This window comes from Heliangelus exortis, chromosome 1 (assembly GCF_036169615.1).
Source record: "Heliangelus exortis chromosome 1, bHelExo1.hap1, whole genome shotgun sequence".
Classification (NCBI taxonomy): domain Eukaryota; kingdom Metazoa; phylum Chordata; class Aves; order Apodiformes; family Trochilidae; genus Heliangelus; species Heliangelus exortis.
The window spans coordinates 98,243,646-98,263,410 of NC_092422.1; the positions used below are offsets into that span (position 1 = coordinate 98,243,646).

The 19,765-nt window shown below is 38.1% G+C and overlaps 1 protein-coding gene and 1 long non-coding RNA gene across 12 annotated transcripts in view; one reads left to right on the forward strand and one right to left on the reverse strand.

Annotated features, from left to right (window-relative positions):
* Window positions 1–2,350: 2,350 nt before the first annotated feature.
* Window positions 2,351–19,765, forward strand: part of NRIP1 (nuclear receptor interacting protein 1) — a 101,012-nt gene continuing 83,597 nt past the window's right edge. For 4 of the 11 annotated variants that reach the window (XM_071755551.1, XM_071755540.1, XM_071755480.1 and 1 more), the window contains exons 1-2: window positions 2,430–2,581; window positions 2,691–2,800. The gene's annotated coding sequence lies outside the window, so the exon portion shown is untranslated. Of the gene's footprint in view, window positions 2,582–2,687; window positions 2,801–19,765 lie in introns of all 11 variants that reach the window. The other 7 variants (XM_071755567.1, XM_071755486.1, XM_071755624.1 and 4 more) reach the window with 5 other exon arrangements.
* On the reverse strand, window positions 5,617–9,534 carry LOC139801444 (uncharacterized). The gene is made up of 2 exons (XR_011728206.1): window positions 9,310–9,534; window positions 5,617–5,898 (listed from the first exon to the last, which is right to left on the reverse strand). It is a non-coding gene; the product is annotated as an uncharacterized lncRNA (long non-coding RNA).

A 19,765-nucleotide genomic window follows, 5' to 3' on the forward strand; every position in this document is an offset into this window, starting at 1 on the left:
TTGTTTTGGTCCTTTATAAACCCTAACGTGATCCTATCAAGATGAGTGGTGGGTTTTACTGTTTTTTTTGGAGAGGAAGGTGGGAAAAACCCCTCGCACCATGATTTAGAGCTTGATTAACAAAGAACTTTACTCAAGGAGGAGACGTTAATAAGTAATGAAACAAAGGCCCTGTTATAGAGATTAAATGTGCTTGTGTCTAAGTACAAAGTTCGTGTTGCAAAGTGCAGCTGTTTCTCTGCTTGCAGCCCCAGAGCCCCAGGTTCAAAGTCTGCCTGCAAAGTCTGCCTGCTTTCCTGTCACAGAGCTGACCGGGGCAAGGTCTGACCAAAGTTCAGAGTTCGGTGTCTGAAGGCTCACTGGCTCTGTCTGCCCTGCTATCTGACGTGTTGGGCATAAGCAATAGTTGGTTTAAGATTATAAGTACAAATAACAAAAACTTCCCGTTCTCTTTTCTAATGGGTCTGATTTCATTAAAGAAAGAACGTTTTGGAAGCAGTCGCTGGGCTCTTTAAGAATAATGTGCTGCATAACAGAGCAACCTAACCAAGCCCCACTGAAAGAACACACCAGTAAAAAGATGTGCACAGAAAATAGTGCCTGTTTGTGTTCTCCTTCCTTTAGATTTATATAAACAAGGAAAAATGAAATAGAAGAACAGATTCTCTGTACACAAAGAGATGAAGCTGAACTCTTTTTTTTTTTTTTTTTTTTTTTTTTAAAGAAAGAAAATACCCACTCTCTGTTTTCCTATGTGTTTCCTTTGTGTCACAAAAGCAGTGTTCCACACCATAGGGGTAAAGAGAACATAATATGTCTGCATATCCTGCTTTCAAATCCTCCTTTTTCTCCTCATTCAAAGGTTTTTTACAAAGCTAACCCCAAGTTTCCTATTCAAAAGTGCTGCAAACATCACCTGTACAGCTTTTTTTATTAGCTGTGGTCATATCAAAGGCTGCTGTACCCAAGCACAAACCCTGAGGGAGAATGGAGACTGACAGCTGAAAGCAAAGGCTGGTACAAACACTCTTTGGAGGAATTTATATTTCAGGCAATGCTGTAGCTGTATTGCAGATGGAGAAACATTTCCTACCTGTTGCCACATCCTTTCTCAAGGAAAGGATGGTAAACCATGGGTGATGGTAAACCAAGTCATCAGTGCTCAGTGTCCACAGCATAGTACAGGGCTGAGCAAACTGTTATCATCTCACTTCACTGAAAGGAACATGGGTGTTCACAAAACTTTCTCAGACATCAGCAGCCTGCCCCGTGTGTATCACAGCTCCTATTTACCTGGCTTCAGTAAATTTAATCATTTAGAGCCACAGCTGAAAACAAGGCGCAAGGAAAGACTAGTAGCAAAAATGTGTTCTGGACATTTGTGTGCTTAGATACAATGATTTTTTTCCCCTTCTGCAAACATTCATGACTCCATCAAGTACCAGAGAAGCCTTTTTCTAATGAGTTAGTCCTATGCTTCAGTTATTACCATAGGCCTAACCTACTTCTGAGCAATGTACTTGAGAATCAAGCAGAGACCCTACTGCAAACACTCCAGACTCCTTGAAAGGGTTTCAGATGAGCATGAGCTACTTAGTGCTAAAAAAAAAAAAAAAAAATGGAAAAAAAAAAAAAGTCAGCCAAGGTCCAAAGATCCAAAATAATATGTTATAATGGCTGAGTGCTCTTGGGAGGATGTGAAGGAGAAGAAACAACGGGAGCTGCACCTCTGTTGTTCCATTCCTTTCCTGTCCTCTAGAAAATCAGTATTCAGGTTTTTTTCTGTTTTTCTTTGCTGTCTATATGCAACCACTGCAATGTACAGACCAGGTCACTGAGACTATTATTAAGTAGCTGTCCAACATCCATAATTAGTTTATTTGGTCTTTCCTGATGCAAATCCTTGATGTAACAGCATGTATGAGTAACAATTTCTGTCATTCCCATTGCATGGAGTTCCACCCAAGTCTAGGTTGCTAGGCTGATTATACCTGCTCTTGAAATCTTTGTTTCCTAAGAAACTCAGACTAGTGCCACTACCCTCCCCAGAACTGTAGCTACCAAAAACCTACAAAAGGTGAGATGATGAAACTAACAGGTATAAAACATGTACTGATAGTCCTTCAGATGATATGGTTCTCCTGCATGGTAGCTACAGATTTGAGCCTTTTCTTGTCTCATCTAAGAAGATGGCCCTGTCAGGCTATTATCTACAGTGGAGTGGGTTTCTTTAATTCTTTTCTCTGGACATTGACCAGATATAAATAGTATTATATCTGTAGGGCAAGGTTTAATGGGAAGAAGGAGAAGAGTCCCTGTAGCCCTGTGGTTTGTAAGGTTGCATGGGCTAGGGTGGTAGGCTGAAGGTCAGGTACATAGTCCAAATCAAGAAAAACAGGAACTTGGACTAGGGTTGCAAGGTAGCAGCTATTCCAGTTGTTGGCTCTGCTGAAGTAGATAGGTGAATGTTTGTATTTCTCCCTCTTGTGTTCCCTTCCCCCTATTTTCATGACAGTCTGGTGGGCTCGTGTCGCTTGCCTTCAGTCAGAAATACTAGAATAAACAGGAAAATTACTTGCAGGTCAATTTTTTTTTCTCTCTCTTTTTTCTTTTTTTTTTTTTTTTTTTTTTTTTTAATAATCTGTGTAGATCTGCTTTTGTTTAATATTACTTATTTTCTTTCTCAGCAGATAGTTTGAGAACTATCCCACCTGTTGCCTGCTCGAACCAAGAGCCAGATCCTGGAGCAGAGCTGTGCTGGTACTAGGTGGCTGCAGATCTACTGGGAGAGACCTAACAGGTAAGTGAAAATCGGAGTCTATTCAATGGGCCAAAGCTCTCAGAAGAAAAAATTGCTATTGCTTCCTGCCCCTCTCTTCAAAAATATCACAGAAAGAGTGTGTATGTCTAGATTGGATTCACAGGTTTTTTTTTTTAAATATTGAATCTACTTGTGAATTGTTTCCTTCTCAGTTTACACACTCCCCAAACCTTGTTTTCAAACCCTTTGAGGTAAGACTATCAGAAAAGCCCTCCTTCCATCCAGTTTCCTGCTTCTCATTAAATTCAGATGTCTTAAGAAACTACAGAGGAATTTCCTTTGGCAGGAGTATTGGAAGAAAACAAACAAGAATGGTCCAAAATAAAATTTACAGAGCTGCCCTTGGGCTGAGGATTTTATTTGTTTCTGATTAATTTTTTGGGTTTGCTTCAGATTTTTTCTCTTCTGCATGTCTTCTGCATTCTGTCTTGTCCACACTGGAGTGGCAGTATAAGAAGGCTTGTCTGCAGCTAAGGTTTTGCTGCTTTATTCTGCTGGCATAGTTAAGGCAAATCCTCCACCACCCCTTCCTTCTGCCTACTGAAGTCTGTGTTATATCAGTAAGAAGGTGCCTGTACAGATACTTAACAAAGTTCTGTAAAGACAATTGACATCTATTACTTCATGTCATGTTTATGTAGTAAAACTGTGTGCACTAAGTGTTTTAGTGATATAATTACTTAATTTAAAAAATTGTATTTCAAATAAAACAAACATGCCTACTGGGTAACTGCTAAAAGCAGAAAATATCTTTGGGCAGGCTCACTACATTCTATGTAGGTACTAATGAAATGTAGAATAGAGTTGCATAATACAAAATTAGAAGGAAAGAGTGAATTAAAATGAAGTTATTTTTACAGGTATACATACTTTTGCTGTGCAAGGATTTCAACAAATATCTTCAAAGGGGTTGTTGAAACAGTAATTCCACCCAGGTTAAGTCTTTCACTGGCAAGAACCTCAGGTTTTTGCACTTCAGTGCTGTAGCATGGCCAACCCTATCTAAAATAATGATTGAAAGTACTCTCTTCTAAGAAAAAAAGTGTGTAGTATCATCAAATTTGCCTACAACCTCATAACTATGGCGTAATATTGGTGATAGGTTCAAGTCTTTATTATGAAAGGACCTTGTTCCTTTTGGTCTTTCTGTTTGACACAAGATTTCTTCTGAAAACACAGATTTGTATTGCTTCAGTGTTAAATGAAAGGTTTTGCATCATCTTGCCTATTGTCTGGATCTGGGCTCTGGTTTGCCACAGTTAAGGGTGCAGATCTGTGGTTTACTGAAGAGATGCTGGTTTTAAATTCAAAGTTCAGATTGTGGTAAAAGATTTTGATTTACCAGGATGTTAGTTCTAAAAAAAAATCTCAGCAAACTTCCACCTAAAGTTCAATTATATTTTGATGGAAAATGAACGGAAGTAGAAGGGTCTTAAAGAGTTATCACAGAATTTACTTCTTGGCACTTGTTTCTTTTAGCTTATTTTTTCCTTTCTAGAAGTCACTGTCACTCTGAGATTGTTCCCTTGTTCTTGTTCTCTCCCCAAAGTGCTCCCCACTTGACTCTCAGAACGGGCATGTAGCTTTCCTCTGTGGAGAATTTTCTAACTTTTTAGTCATAACTAAAAATTTATGTGCTAAGTTCAACTCCATGAATTACATGACAAATCTGCAGCAATGCAGACGCCATCAGGGAGACAGGGAGACTGCCTGGCTGTCTTGCCAAGTATCTCAGCAATCCTAGGGCAGAATAAGCCTTCTAATGCACAGCTACGTGTCAATGAGCTGTGGTGGCTTTTTGATATATAAGTGTATGAAAGATTGTTAAAGATTTTGTTTCCAAATGAGAGTTAGATGCAGCTGGGTCTATACCATCCTTTCATATCTGTTGAGAGTGAGAGGGAAGGGAAAACATTAAGGCATTTCAGTAGTTTATCAGCTGTGCTGGTGGGTGGTGTGAAGATCAAAAAGAAGCAAGTGTACTACTCCTCACAGCCTTTAAAGCTTGTGCCTGCATGTATAGAGGATGTTCCATAATGCAACTTAAAGGAATCACTAGTTGGCTTCTGCTTATTTACACAAATTGAACTTAGACCTATATACTATTTTGATGTATTTACTAATATTTAAAACTTTGTGCTATTTTTTGTGCTGAATATATAACATCCCTATGCTTTGCTTTTCTGTGTTCACAATTAAACTTGTTTCCTTGTGAGAAGATGAAATGTTTACTTTTCAGACAAAATAGGAACATACTCTTTGGAAATACATTATAGCATGATCTAATCTGGCTGAGGGGATTGGTCAGTAAACATTACATGAGCAGGTGTTAAAATAAACGTATTGCTATGGCTAAAATAGCATTTGCTGAAACACGTATGTAAAAATCTCCGGAAATGCATGAAAGATTTAAAAATATATCCATTTTTAAATTTATATTCCATTTAGAGAGCTTATTTTAATATAATAATGAAACTGTTTTGGCTTTTGGAAGTGGAGAAAAGGTAAAACAATTCGTTATCTTGGGTTACACTTTAAGATTTTTTTTTTCCATGAAAGACCCTTGAATTAAGTATAAGCCAATCGATTTTTCATGGATTTCATGAGCCACAACTTCAGTGAGACTTTGATTTCTTTTTCAAAATACCAAATCAATTTATGTGAAGGATAGAGTAGAAATTTTAATTTTATCCTCAGTTTGCTATCTTTAGTGTGTTTTCTGAATGGATTCATGTAGTCTGGAATATTAGTGATGCAGGGCTTGCTTACTTTGGGTAGTATCAGCAGTCAGTCACTGGTTGTGCATGACTGCTGTAGTGAAACGAAGGTGGGGGTGGGGGTGAGAGCACACCCGTGATAGAGAGGAAAAAGCCTGAAACAGCAATTTATGAAATTAGCCATCAATCTTCCTTGTAACAAAATGATGCTGGCAAAAGGACTTGAATTCCTATATTTATGCATGTCTGTGTCTTCTGTGGAGTTAAGCAGGTGCCTCTGGCTACTGTCAGTGGGTCCAGCTTTTTTAATGGGTTGAAGTTTTCACAAAACTAAGCAGATCTCAAGTGCTGAAGCAATACCTGTATGGAAAAGGGATACCAAGTATTTAGTTTCATTCCTTCCCTTTGCATGGAATAAAGGTAGTTTTCACATAAGGATAAAAACAATGTTGCAGTGTAAGTATCTTGTCTCTGTCATTAGGTTTTACTTTCCTGTGTTTACATACCCCATTTTTCCCCTGCTTTGCACTGACTTTTGTGGCAAGGAGCTAACAGAGAGTGGTGGTTCTAAAAAACCCATCCTGTATTTCTTAAGCACAAGCTCAGAATCTTCCTTCGAGCTGGAAAGCCATTCTGATATTCAGGATTTTGGCCAAGGCAACCGGGCAAAACTCTTCTGTTGCACAAAAAAATAGCCACGGGAGTTTTAATGATCAAGCAGAGATGAGAGGACCTTGGCATATGAAAAACCCTGATGTAGTAAATCGTAGCAGGCTGTCTTGAGTGTAGTAATATTTTTATGCTAATAAATTAGTGTCATAAGTGATTTGTCAATAAGATGTAGAGGATGCTATGAAGGAAGTCAGACAATATTTTTCTTTCATGTAGAAAAATTGGGTGAGGTCATAGCAAAATTCCCAACATTATTTTTTCTAAGAAAGTTGTTGGTGGCCTGGCCCACATCACAACATCTGAATATTTAAATTCTTATGTGCCTAAGATACCTTATACAGCTAAGATAGATTTAACCATTTAGAAGAGTTTAATGAGAGCTGTCATGGTAAGGAGCCACACTGCTGTGGTGGGGAATGCTCCAGTCCAAGAATGGGCAGCACTTCCAAGCACTGGCTCCAAAACTTGCTTGAACAGAGCTGTATGTGTGGGTAGGGAGAATCTCATGGCCTATTCTACCTTTCTTCTCACAGAGATGTACTTCACAGTTGCCACTTTCAACAAGAACTGCCTGCCCAAGTAGTAGAGACAATAATAATATCTGTCCATCACCATTCCCTCACACACATATCAAACCATGCCCAAGTTATCACTCCAACACAAACTCTCCAAATTCTCCAAATGCTAACACAGTACAGGCAAGAACTCTTGGCCTGCAGCCATGCATAAACCAGATGTGCTGTTTAAAGGGATGTGAGGCACCAGTCTTTAGGGCAGGAAGGAATTTGAACCTGGTCCCATGAATGTACTGGGGGCAGTACTTTTTAGTATCTTCATCAGTGACCTAGACAGTGTGATCGAGTGCACCCTCGGAAAAATTTGAAATTGACAACCAGCTAAACCAGTTGACATTCCATTCAGAGGCGCAGGATGCCTGACAATCAGAGGGACATGGACAAGATCAAGAAGTGGGCCAGTGTAGATTTCATGAGGTTCAACAAGCCCAGGAGCAAGTTCCCCCACCTGGGTCAGAGAAACCCCGAGTATAAATACAGACTGGGAGAATAAGGGATTGAGAGCAGCTCTAAGGTACTCAGACATGAAAAGGTAGGCATGAGCCAGCAATGTGTGCTCACAGCCCCCAGATCCTACCCTAGCCCTATCCTGGGCTGCTTCAAAAGAAGCATGGCCAGCAGGTTGAGGGGAGTGATTCTACCCCTCTGCTCCACTCTCATGAGACCCCACCTGGTGTAAAATGTTCAGCTCTGGCATCCTCAACAGAGGAAAGACATGGAGCTGTTGGAGCAAGTTCAGAGGACATCCACAAAAATTAGCAGAGAGCTGAAACACCTCTCCTGTGAGGACAGGCTGAGAGAGTTTGGGTTGTTCAGCCTGGAGAAGAAAAGGCTCCAGGGAGACCTTATTGTTGCCTTTCAGTACCTAAAGGGCGTCCATAAGAAAGATAGGGACGAACCTTTTAGCGGAGCCTGTAGCGATAGGACAAGTAATGGTTTTAAACTTAAAGAGGGTAGATTTAGACTAGATAGAAAGAAGTAATTTTTTGCAATGTGGGGGGCAGCACACTGGAAAAAGTTGCTTAGAGAGGTGGTACATACCCCATCCGTGAAAACATTCAGGGTCGGGTTGGACAACGTGATCTAGTTGAAGATATCCTTTCTAATTGCAGAGAGGTTGTACTAGATGACTTTTAAATGTCCTTTCCAACCCAAACTAGTCTGAAGTTCTGTCATGGTGCACTAAAGGGTTCAGACCACTGCTGTATGATTCTGCTGCTGGACTGTTTGCCTCTGCCAGTCAGAGGCTACTGCATCTCTCAGCCCTCAGAAAAGCCATCCTTCAGGCTATGCTGTCACCCATTCTCCTGCCCACCAACCCTTGCAACTCAAGTCATAGCTAATTCCTTCTTTGCTTGATTTACTTGACAAATTTGAGATTTACTGTTTCCTCTGTAGTCAGTTCACTTCCATAATTTAACTGTCTGAATCTAGATGAAGCAGCTACTCTTTCCCCTAAACCTGGTGCACTCAAACACACTGGAGACATGTTTCCTTTTCAAACCCCTCTTATACGCCCAAGACATCTTGTTCCACAAACAATCTAATGCTTTTCTTGAGACAACTGCACTCCTAAGGACTCAAGGGACTTAATGTGTCCTTGAATGGGTAAGGCCTTCACTTCTCCTTGTCCTTGCACAAACTGTACAAGGATGGACCACTACCCTCTCTTGTGAACTAGTAGTCAAGCAGAGTAAAAGCCCCATACTTGGCAGAATGAAGATACCAGTCCAAAGTAAAGAAATTTTTTCACTGGGGAAGGGGCCAGGATTTATTATTTATTTTTCAATCGATATTTTTCATGATAGGTCCCACTGCATGCAGCTTTCCTTCACTGCTGCTTCTTGCATATAAAATCACAGGTAGAAGTCCAATCTGTCTGTGCACTCTGCATTGACACTAAGAAAAAGCCTTAGGAAGGGGAAATGCTTATCAAAAAGCAAAAGATTCATAGTAGTGCAGCATTGATCTGTTTGTTCTAATTCATTCCTGCTTTTAAGAGATTTGGAACTTGTATGTCAGTACCCAATTTAAAAGTGGTATGTGGATGTAATGCCTCAGGAACTTGCTGACTCAGCAAGAGCAGATACAGTAGCTTAACAGGTACACTACTGAAAAAAGAATTTCCACCCCTTTCAGCAACTAAACAGTTTGGAAGGCTAGAAGGCTGGCATATTTACTTTATTTTTCATGGAATTATTTCCTGTGGCTGCAATTATCTTGATGCCAGAAGATAGTCTTCTATTGGCACTTTTTTTACTACTCATTTGCATACTCTTGTACAATTAGATCTCTTTAAGGTCTGTTTCAACCCAAACTATTCTATGATTCTTTATTTGTAAGATACATGAATATTAATCTTTCTTATGCCGAGAGGTTCCTAAACTTTCCTCCTTCACTTCTAGGTCCTCAGTACCTCTTTTCAAAAATAATAAGCATCAAAGAGGAATATGTTTAACCCAGAATCTGTTGTAAGGCTAATTGTAATTGAGATGCAGAGATGCAGATATTTATATGTACTCACCCCCTGGAAGTGTATGTCTGCTATAGCTGGCTGCTGGGTTTGGGAGAATCTAAGGGGAATTCTCCCTGCTAGTAACTGTGCCTGGCAGCCAATGTCTGTATCTAGCACTGCTAGGCTGGGAGATGACTGTCCCATTTACAGCATGATGAAAGCAGACACATACTGCACGTACCATTCACACAGATCCACCAACTGCCTTATCTTCACATTATCCTCCTTACTGCTAATCTGGGATAAGACCCGATTCCAGAGCAGTAAATTGGTAAATCTCTGCAGTTTAGACCTGTATCTAAAGGGTTAACAAAAGCATATCAGCCTCTGCCCCTTGTGCTGTACATTTTCAGAGCCATCTTTGCATTCTGGCCTGCAATTGTTACTTCTTGTGTGGGTTTCTGATTTCAGCTTGTGATTCCTGATTCCTGGGCAGATGTTTAGTCCTATCTCTGGGTTCTGACCCTTGGTTTGACTTTCTGGTTCCTGATTTTTGGCCATGAACATTTGTCCCCTTTCCCAGTTCTGGACATGGGCCCTAACCTTTGGGCCGAATAGCCCATGCTCTAGTCTGTAATCCTAGAAGGCCACCAGGTCATCTGTAGTAGACTGCACTCTAATTTGTTCAATAAAAAGGAAGTCTAGCATGTAAGTGTTTGTTTGTTGGTTTTGTTGGGGTTTTTTTGGTTTTTTTAATGACAACTGCAGCTATTTATTTGTAACCTGGTTTTCCATTAGTATTTTGCTAGATTGCTAAAAGTGAACCTCTCCTTTCTGTTAGTTACCAGTTACCATTGTAGTTAATGGCTATTCTTTCTTTGGAAAGAACATAACCATGCTTCAGACAGGTGTAGTTGTATACCTGTTTTAGTCATATACTTGGAAAGGGGTGGGTGAGCAGAACTCTAAGCATATGCACAAATTCCAGAGTTGTAGCTACAAGTCCAATAAATTACACCAGAAAAGGCAATAGTATCAGATTATGATGAACTTAATTTAATTTTTATACGAAATATTAGAAACATTGTCAATCTATTGTACACATGATGTCATTCCAACACAGAGAAGTGTAAACATACACTCAGACATAGTCACTCAGACCTTCTATAGTCTCATGACAGAAACTCGATGAAAATATGACATACATAGCTGACAAAGTATGAAGTAAAATTTCGAGATGAAAGAAGGAGAACTTAACCTTATGCGTGTTAATGTTCAGGTGGAGAAAGAATAAAAAGCTGAGTTATAAAAGTGATTTCAATTAATACTTAATCAGCTACAAATAATACAGAACAAGTAATAATGTGCATCTGAGTGAAAATAGAACTGCTTTATATACACTATGTATGTTACATTGTTTATGCACAAAGATTGTGTAACAGGCGTTTACACACACATGCTCAAGAGAAAATAAAAATCAGAAGATCTGGATGGATTTTCTTTCGTTTTGCTCATCGGTAATTCAGGGATAAAAAGCTTCACGTTGACGTGATATTTTGGCTTTGTAATAGTTTGATGGAGCTAGGTATCTAAAATCAGAGTAATATATGATCTATCTGCCCTGCTTCTATGTCAAAATATGTGACATTTGTCAAACTAGGAACACTGTACCTGTTATTTTGCATTAGCAAAGGCAAATTATGGTCTGCTGCTCATTGCTGTCATAGAAATATGATGCTTCCTGAATTTTAGAGCTTAAATCAAGACCTATTGGTATGGATACTTAATTTTTAAAAATTAAATTATACAGACAGGATTACTAAACCCCTTTCTTTCTGCCTTTTTACAAGAGGAACTGTCTTTTACTAGAGTCATTTTAATGGATTTTTTTTTTTTTTTTTTTTTCTGAAGCATACCTGCTCAAGAGGTAGCAGGATCTTTGTGGAACTCAGCTATTTGCTTAGTGTAAGTGAAGAGGGTGGCAGAAGCAGCAAGTTGAGCATACTGTGTTTCTTCCAAACTGGTCCTGTACACTGATACGATATGATTTTGCATACTTTAACTAAACTATCTGTTCAGATAGAGAAATATAGTGAAATAAAACAAGTGACTACAATTTGTTGCTCAGTTAATGTTTATTAATATAAAAAGTCAGAGCAAGACAGTAGAGCATAGCTTTTCTCTAAACTGAAAAATTTTACTTGGTGTAAAGCTCTTTAGTGGAACTGCCTGTGAACTTGTATGATATCCACGTGTAATGACATCCATTTCTTTTTTTCAAATGAATTGAAAATGGAAAGTACTTCCAGTACTTCTTGATAAGTGCAAAGAAGTCAGATCCCTGACAGAGATCCTTTCTTTGTTAGATGCAGGTAATTTCCATCACTCATGTTGGGTAGTATTTCCTCTAAAGTTCCACCATTACTTAAAAAGCAAGATATCAATGAGAGATGTTACTGGAGTGATATCTTTTAATTTGATACTGTTTGATCCAGCTGTTTTAAAATTTCAAAGACTAAAGCTTCCATTACCTTATATGAGAGAAGATTTGTATAGGCTAGAACATCTAATTCTTGACTATTTTCCCCTGATATCCAATTGCCTTTCTTAAATCTTTGCCATTTACTTCTAGGTTAATCCTCATGCTTTTAGTTAAATAATTTATCTGATTCCTTGATATTCATACATTGCAGTTAGTTATATATAGATATTTTTCATACTACTCCCATCCACTTAGCTGGTGAGTAGCCATGTAATACATACTTAGCACATTCAATTTTACCTCATAAATCAATCACTGTAGCTCCAAAATTAGTTACATTTTCTTTTTAAACCATCATTCAATACAACAAATCCATTATGCATGTCTGGGAATAATATATTGTGTGGTTTAAGTTCATAAACAGTATTACACAATTAACTTCATAAAATTTCTCACTTTGAAAATTGTACAACTACAATTTCTATAGCAGTAGCTACAAGATGAGAGTGCTAAGCCAAACACTGCTGCTCTGAACTATCACCAGTAAAGCAGAGGCCTCTTAAATGAGTAATTATGATATAGGGAAAGAGTATTCCTTACAAATTTTTTTCCTTTAAGTGCTTTTTCAAAAGTTTTCACTTTGTTTTGTATTGCCATGCACTAATGATTTAAGGCAAGATTACTTCAGGGAATGGCTTTATTAAAATAAATAAATACTACCAAAAAATATCTCTTTTTCACTGTGCTGTATTCTCTATCAGGTTGTTAAAAACACTGAAAAAGCCAAAACAACATTAAACTTACTTCTCTACTGCTTTTGCTCTTGGAAAACACTGTTGTTTTTCTCTTGGAATGAATAGCAGAATCTACAAGAAAGGAGAACACGAACCAAAACCAAAAGAAACAAGTTTATATGCTGATAATTATTTGCAACAAGTTAGAAGACTAAACTGGGATCCATAGGCTAGATTCCATAGGCTAGACAGAGTGCTAATGTCACAAATGAAAATATTCCTGCTGTTTTGCAGTGTGCTTAGATAGGATGGAGAAAGGGTTGAAAAAGGCCTTACTCCACTTTCAAATCTGGGAATGCAAAGAGATGGAGCAATTCATCCAGTATTATGGAAGCTGGTAGGAGAACTGGGAGTGTAAGCTCTTGCCTCCCAGTTGAACAAGACTGTATTTATTCTACAATCAGATTTTATGCTTTTATCTATTTAATCTTCCCCTCATACCAATTTCTGTTAAGTATGTCTCCACAGAGAACTCCCAGCATAAGAAACGTTTCTGCAGATGAACCCTGAGGTTTTATAGTAACACTGTATGATCATTACGTGGGATGTACTCGGAGTTAAAATGGTGCAAATTATCATTAAAAGTGAATCATTTCAGCACGCAGAAGCTGAAGTTAGCTATCTGCTTATTGCTGCCTTTCCATCCTTCATCATCAACAGCAGCAGCTCCTACAGTGTTGTGTAAAGTTACATATGTTTAGCCAGATTGCCAGCAGAGGGGGGGACACTACAGACACCCCCCTCACCCTCCTCCTAATGTGATGGGGAGAAAAATCCTGAGAAGTCCCTCTTGGAAATTTTCTACATTGCTTTCCAGGCATGAAAAACTTTGATCTGGGCCCTGTGTCTCCACACATGGATTTATGTAGCTGTGGGCAAAATCCAGGGAAGGAGGAGATGCTGACACTCCTCATGGCACTGAGACCCAGGCTGTCCTCCTCTTTTTCTGTGATGCTGATGAGGAAAGGCTGTACCACTGGCTCCTGCCCAGGCTTGCCTCATGCCTCTCCTTTCAGTTTTATCCTGCTATTCTTCTCCAACTAAAGGGGATGGGATTGCACTGCCCTTTTGTCACCTGGCAGGCAGGGGTGTTGGCACACAAGGGCTGCCTGGTCAGAACGAGTGTCTTCCAGCCATTCTCAACCTTTCCTGTGTAAAACTAAACTAGGGGAAGTTATCCTGGGGCTTATAGCTGCAGCATGGGAATACAATAAAATGAAAGTCCAGGTGTGGAATCAATGGATTTGGTACCCTACTACTCAAAGGCAAACACAGCTACTAACTGTTTAGCACTGTGTACTGCTTATTTCAGAGCTTGTTTGCTTAAACTGAAGATTCCACCCCTGTTTGATTGTACTGAACATGAAACTTCAAATCTGCTACAGTTCCAGATTTGTAAAATAGCATTATATAGAATATAGGCCTATTAATTTTACAGTCTAATTTCTGATTAGATTTTACAGCACCTCTGACAAACTGCAGAGATTTTACCCATTAAAAATGATGACAATTCAGTTCTGTCATTTTAAGTGGAATTAAACCCAGTATTGCCAAGTATGATAATATTCCATGGGGAAAAAAAAATAAATCCTAGCACCATTTTATTTCTGTATAGAAAAATTGCTCTCCCCAGGATAGTGGGACTAACTTTTGCCTGTTAATGCAGTCAAGAGCCTATGGGTCTGGCAGCAGAAATCAACAGAAATTCTCCATTCAGGTTGAGCAGGTTAAGTAACACTTTTTAGCACAGCTGTGTAATGTGGCTGTTAGCAATTAAAAGACTGTTAGAGCTGGTGGAGGAAAAATTTAAAGTAAACAATTTTTTATCAGAAAATAGTTTTGCTAAAAAGATCTCTACCATCTCCATGCCTTGTTTTAGAGGAAATGAAAAAAGCAGGGTGTTTAGTTTTTTTTTTAAGAGAAAAAAAGAAACACTGAAGCAGCCTGTTCTTGGCTTTTTTTTTTTTTTTTTTTTTTCAGATGCAAACTTAAATAAACACGCCCAAAACCAAAAACGGAAATTTTATAGTATGAAAATAAAGTTTCTCTTTACTGTCTATTTTAAGTGTGGGGAAGGGGCATCTTCTGACATAAAATGACATGACATGACTTTCCATTTGCATTTGCAAATGCAAGGTATATTTTTTAGCTCTTATTCGCTTCACTAATTCTGTTGACTTCGCTTGAAAAGAATGGCACGTTTCCCACTAACTTTATTAGTGACAGGATTGGTCTTGATGCAATACTTCATGTCACAGCAGCAAAACTTGTTGCCAATAGACTGTCTCAAGGGAGGAGATTTCCAGTAACTGCTCCCTGAGAACTATTCTAAAAATGCATCTTTTTTTTTCTGTCCAGTCACCGGGATAATGATATACTCCATCCCTAAAGAGAGGGGCACTGACTGAGCTGCACTGATGGCACCAGAGGTCCCTGCTGGCTTGTTCACTGTACAGAACTGGCAACTGACTGATGATAAAAGTTCTTGACGTTTTTCCAGGCTGGTGGAATGGAGCTGAGTGACACTTAAATAGAGGAGGGAATAGTATGATCTTGAATGACAGTGGAACTTTCATGGAAGGCTTTCATAGGGGAGATGTGAGAGGTACTGTTCCAGGTTTGAGACTAGGGAATTTGTTGGCAGTTGAATAATATGCATGTTTTCTATCACTATTATAAAATGTAGAGGAAAACAAAGGGAAAAATTCCAAAGGAATTCTTTATTCCCACCTAAATAGTTAAACCAAAATCCAGCGATATATCTCTTGCTTCCCTATAATTGTTTCTCTACAAATTGCCAATCTCTTTGGAAATCTGTTAGAAGAACATTCTCTCTCCTGATGAGGAAATAGACTCATGCAAAACATTTGTCATTTGTCTGTTATTATAATTCACGATCTTATCCTTCATTCTCTTGCTTGTGTAAGCAAACAGTAAGAGTACTTTTAACCTGAGACTTCAAAGGTAAAAATATTGTGAAGAGGTCCCCATTCTTTTTCTTCTCATCTCTGATCTCAGCCAAAGCCTCTGAACATCAAAGAGGCTTAAAGTTTGGGGCAAGTTCTTAAGGATCAGGTTACCAGAAAGAAATTAATTGAATTTCTATGTTCATATGCAACATGGTCCAGAACAAATATTAATATTAGAAAAGTTTAATTTAATCACTTACAACAATTAAAACGAGTTGCTGCTTAATCTTTTTGCTGAGTACAAGGAAGCATACTCATTCCATTGTGTTGTGAAAAATCCTTGATTTGTCAGTCAGAAATTGCTTGAAAAAATTTTTAACCTAGGAACTACACAGCCATTAGAAACGCAAAATAAATTCCCCAAACAAAGAATGTTGTCATTTTAATTACAGTATCACACTCTTGTATAAAAGGTTAACACTTAAAAAATGAATCTTGTACCCCTGATCTATTACCTCTAAGCAATTCTCATTTTCACATTAATTTTTGTAGACTGTCATCTAAATTAAATACTTTTCAGCTCTGTCAGTTTATCTCTATCTGTATTCTCATTAAAGCAGTCACTAGAGCCAAAGTATTTTAATCTTCAGTATAATCCCTGTAGGACCACATTCTTAGCTAGAACTTTAGGGGTTCTACAACTGGTCTTTTTGTTTTAAACAGCATTACTACTTTGTGCAGCAACTCTTGCCCTTGTAAGGGCTGTTCTATAAACAATAAGTTTTGCAGTCTGTTCTGAAATTACCTTATTGTCAGTGGCTAGATAGTCATAAATCCTCCCTTTCCCTATTACTCACCTTTAAAATTCTGTGTTCTCAGGGAAGGTTCTAATAACATTATTCTGGTAGGTTTAATATCTGGTCATTTAAAAGACAAATCCTAGGGACAAAACTATAAACATTTTTCTCTCTCTCTCTTTTTTTTTTTTTTTAACTGGTAAGAACTTATAGGACATAAATAATAAATCATGTTAGTCCCAAAGCTACGTCCTTCCTCAGATAAGTGCAACCACACCTGAGTGTGCAAACTTGAGTGACCACAAGAATCATCAATCAACTCTCCAGCAGAAACATAAGGAAAGCCAGTAAGGTGGGCTAGTGACTCTGCCATGTGACTGCTTCTCACCTAGGTTATGGTGTGTTTTGTTATGGACAATTTTCACTGACTTCAGCAATCCACCCAAGGAAGTGCAAATTTTTAGTAGGGCCTGTTGCAGAAGGACAAGATTCTGTTAATGTAATGGTTTTAAACTAAAGGAGAGCAGATGTAGATTAGATCTAAGGAAGAAATCTTTCACAATCAGGGTGGTGAAACACTGGGACACATTGTCCATAGAGGTGATAAATAGCCCATCCCTGGAAACACTCAAGGTCAGGTTGGACACAGCCCTGAGCAATCTCCTCTAGTTAAGGATGTCCTTTTTAATTGCAGAGGTTGGATGAGATGACCTTTAAAGATCCTTTCCAACACAAACTATTCTATGATTCAGGAGCTGAAAAGTGCTTGTTACATGCTGCCAGTTGGGATACACTAACTCTTTCTGAAAAATATATAGTATATGAGCAGAAAGCCATCCACAGTGGCCATGCAAGATCTTTAAGCTATGTGGGTTTACAAAGTCAGTGAAAAAGCTTCCATTAACTTAACTTGGTAGGATCAGCCCCCTGATGAGTATCTCTTAGGAACAACTCAAAGTTTGTGAAAAATTGGCAGGGCAACAACAGTAATAGCTTAAATAGATTTTTGTGGTTTATTAGTAGCCACCATGAGAGAACAGCAGATATGAAACATGCATTAGTCTGTACAAAACATTGCCCTGAAAACAGAACTTGCTATACAAGATGAAATTTGATAATGGGTCACATCGGTGGATCAACAAGCTGGGCATTAAAATAATCTAGTCCAGAGAACATAAAAACATGAATGAGCAATAAGCAAAGAACACTTATTTCAAGGAACAAGAGGAAGCCTTAATCTTTTGACTGGGATACTGAAGGAAGAGCTTGCAATCAAAAACCACATAAGGTTTTTAACCAATGACCCTGGGCTGAATTTTAAAGGTGGGTTAGAAGTTCACGTGGGTTTGAGTTGATGGCAAGAGCCAGCCACGAATATCTCTGTTTTGTCAGATAAGAACTGAAGAAAACTGATGCTTATAGAGCCTTTATGGTCACCAGCTTGTCAATATGGTAATAGTATAGTTCAGAATGACTGGTTAGGTTGATGAATGGATCTGTGTCTTGTCGGCAAAGAAATGCAATCCAGCATCATGCAAGTGAATAGCCCTGCACCCAGGCAGCTTTGGATTGCCAAAATGGAACCCTACAGAGCAGGAGAAATAAATGCTCTAGGAGAAGGACACAAATTACCCTTGAAAATATAATGCAGGTAACTGTTGGATAAATATGATTTAAGCCAATTTAGAACTGTGCCAAACAGGAAGATAAAGTCCCTCAGGCATTCAAGAAGAACATTAAGATCTAGCAAAATGAGAGTAGCTGGAGAATGAGAATCTGTCTTGAGGAGAAGGTTATGTCTCATTGCTGTCTTGCTGAAAATTTTAAATAGTAAAAAACCCACCAAAAATATAGAATTTGCTTCCATACTCACTGGAGCCTGTGGCAAGCCTTTTATGTATTTTGGTGATACTGGATTATGGTGATGTAAAGTAAGACAGTAATTCACAAAGGGATTTTATGCTTTGTATTGTGTATCAACATAGCTCTTTTTTCACTTTAACAAACAGAAGTTGTGCATGGTGTTACATCTCTTGCTTTATTTTGGATCCCAGCAACTAAATAATTCTTATTCTTACCATTTTACTTAACACCAGAAGAGACAAGAAAAAGACAAACATCATAATTGGGTGAAACATTCCGTAAATCTGATTCTTATAAATTTTTAAGTACTGGAGAAAAAAAAAATCAACAGGTTACTTTTTATCTTGTGGTTTACTGATTTTTTCTCTACCAGAAGCATTCTAGCAGGATCAGAAAATGCTGATGAAAATGCTCCCTGGTATTTCAACTGTCAATAAAGAGACAAGGGAAAGAAGGAATGAAAACTTGTACATAAGGGAACAGCTCTGCAACAGGATGAAAGGTTGAATATCCTTCTCTTTTTTCCATGCAATTTACCCCAGAATTTTCTTATGAAAATAGAATGGGGTTTGGATGTGATGGTGGGAACTTGGAAAAAGCTGATGAGTCATAGAAAACTGAATTACATGTCTTCATATAATGACTTACACTGTGGTGTACTCATAAATCCAAGTACAGCTTATTACTGGAATCACAGTAGATCTCTGATACTTGGAAAGAAAATTTCAGTGGAGAATAGTGAGAGTCATAACACAGTAAGTTGTTTCTGCCTTTGCCTTTATTTATAGAAAGGAAATGAACAAAATGTATTTACAACTAAAGGAATAACTCTAGAAAACACATGAAACTATTTGTTTCAAAAAGCCAAGAATTCATCTCAATAGTTGCTTCATTTATAAGCTTCCTTTAAGCATCTATATGAGCAACATCAAAGAACATGAATATAAAATTTCAGGTAACCAGTACATACAGTAGTATCTTCGGAGAGGTGAAGAAATTTTTATGGACTTCACTAATTTATATTGTGTCCCCCTAGAAAATTTAACTGCTTGTTAAGTATTATTTAAGTAATAGATACTTTTTTTTTTCCAACTACATTTTTCAAGTAACTTTTTTTTTTTTTTTACATTGCTGCTGGTAGACAATGCTCTGGGCCAGTAAAATATTTTAGAAGATGCCTATAAGAAGTCGTGTGAGTTCTTAGCTTTTTGTTGAGAAAGGTAGCAGTAGTAATATATGTATCAAGAGTTTCAATATAATTTACATTAAAGAAGGGAATTTTAGGGAATGGAGCAATTTTTAATAGTTTTCAGAACAGCACGGGTCCACTTGTATTTTGTATCAAATTAGAGAACCCTTCTTAAACAAAATAACAAAATAAAACAGAGTAGGCACAACATCATGTTAGACCAAATTCAACATGAAAACATTTGAAATATTTCTTTTTCCTGCTGCTTGACCATCTGATTCCTCAGACAGGGAAGGAAATAAGAAGCAGGAATCACTAGCTGTCCAAACTTCCCATCCTTCTGTAAAAGGGGTTTCCAAGTTCAGCCTTCTTGGAGTATTTTATCAAGACAACATTAAGGTCCTGGCTTCCCAAAAGAATTGTATAGTGGGCTATAATTATAATAATGATGGAGCACTTAAAATGTTGCTTCTCTGTCCAAATAAACATGA